Raw genomic sequence first — 1,862 nt, 5'->3', positions numbered from 1 at the left:
GGACACACTGTAGTTATTAATTAATATGTAATTATTAGTTAAGTATTAAATATATATATAGAATTCAGCCATTAAAAAAGGAAATTCTTCTATTTGTGACAGCATGGAGAAACTGAAGAGCATTAGGTTAAGTGAAACAAGTGAGACAGAAATGGACAAATGCTATACAATTTCTTTTATATGTGGAATCTGAAGAAACTGAACTCAGAAACAGAATAGATTAGTGGTTGCCAGTGCAGAACTGGGGATGTGAGGGATGGTGATTAAAGGATTCAAATTTCAATTTTTATGGTGAGTAAGTTCTAGAGTTCTAAAAATACAACATGATGATGGCTATAGTTGACAGTATTGTATTGTATGCTTGAAAGTCTCTAAGAGAGTAGATTTTTTTTTTTTTTCAACTGTGACTCCAGATAGGATCCAAAGAGGAGTTCTACCCATCTCTTCTTAGGGTTTTATGGAGACTTACTTTTAGCCTTCTGTGTTAGCCTCCTAAGGGCTTAGGAAAGGGCATCTAAGAGAGTAGATCTTAAAAGTTCTCACCACACACACACACACACACACACACAAAGGTAACGGTGAGGGTAGATGTGTTAACTAACCTTGTTTTGGTATTCATTTTGCAATAATATGTATATCAAAACATCGCCTTGTATGCCTTAAACAATGTTAAATGTTAACTATAGCTCAATAATTCAGGAAAAACAAACAACAAAAAACCCCACAACAGTTCATGTCAATGCTTTCTTGACTATAAAATGGCAAATTCATTTGAGAGAGCATTGCTTACGTCTCTCTAATGCAAATGACACTTAGTGATCTCTCCTTGGCTTTTTCATTTATCATATACTACATTTTATTGATTCAACTTGCCAATAGCAAAACTCACAATTTTTTTTAATGTACTAAGAAAGAAAAAAATGCCAGGTAAACTACCGCACAGTGTTTTATCATTTAGAAATTTTATTTGCTGTCTATTGAAGAAATTTCTATAGCATTATTAAGACATTCATTTTGAATTATATATCACTATTATCACACAGAAAAAATTAACAATTAGCAAACTTTATTGGTTATGATTTCCTAAAATTTTTTTTACCATTCTGAGTATGACTTTCCCACATTACTTTTCAATGCACCAGGGCCTACATTTTTCACACCTTTTCCTCTGTGGCCTTGAGAAGCAGAATAGAATTCAAGTCTATTGGTTCTGGTCTGTTAAGTCAGTTTGGAAAGATACAGAGTTAGTTTACCTTTGAGTTCCATTTAGAACTTACTTAGACCATTTGATTCAATCCTTTCTCACCTCTTTCTGCAACTGTTTATATACAAGTTAAAAGAGTACTTCTGATTTTCTTTCAACCTGCCAAAATTTAATTTTGCAAATTTCAATCCTGAAGCTTTTTATATTTTCTTATAAAATGACAACTATGTCATGATTGGTGCCAAGCAAAGTTCAGGTGTCATTAACCATAAGTTATATCTTGATTACTGAGATGTTCAAATATGAGAAAGAAAATCGCAGGCCTTAGTATTGCTAAATAAGTTAGTTAAAAATAAAAGATTCACTTAAACAGCATGACCTTGTGGAGACAGAATCTAACTAGAGCAGCTGGCTGGTAGACTGCTGGGTTTAAATCCTCTCTTCAATTACTTCCTACGTGTCCAGGGGCAATCTCTTTCCCTCTCATACTACCTTCTCCCCATCTTCCCTGCCTTCTTTCCTATACATGTTTGTTAAGTGTCTTTCATGAACTAGAATCAGCATAGGTGCTTGGAAGTCAATAGAAAATAAAATAAGGATTATAATTTTATGCAGATTGACTTTAGTCCAAAAGAAAGAAAATTTGACAATTGTAGAG

General features: G+C 33.2%; 1 pseudogene; it reads right to left on the bottom strand.

The window, feature by feature from the left end:
* Window positions 1-399: 399 nt before the first annotated feature.
* On the bottom strand, window positions 400-514 carry LOC136312410 (small nucleolar RNA SNORA26; annotated as a pseudogene).
* Between the last annotated feature and the right edge of the window lie 1,348 nt (window positions 515-1,862).

Source organism: Saccopteryx bilineata, chromosome 8 (assembly GCF_036850765.1).
Source record: "Saccopteryx bilineata isolate mSacBil1 chromosome 8, mSacBil1_pri_phased_curated, whole genome shotgun sequence".
Lineage (NCBI taxonomy): Eukaryota > Metazoa > Chordata > Mammalia > Chiroptera > Emballonuridae > Saccopteryx > Saccopteryx bilineata.
The sequence above is the reverse complement of the archived record's forward strand: the minus strand, read 5'-3'. Positions and strand labels throughout refer to the sequence as shown.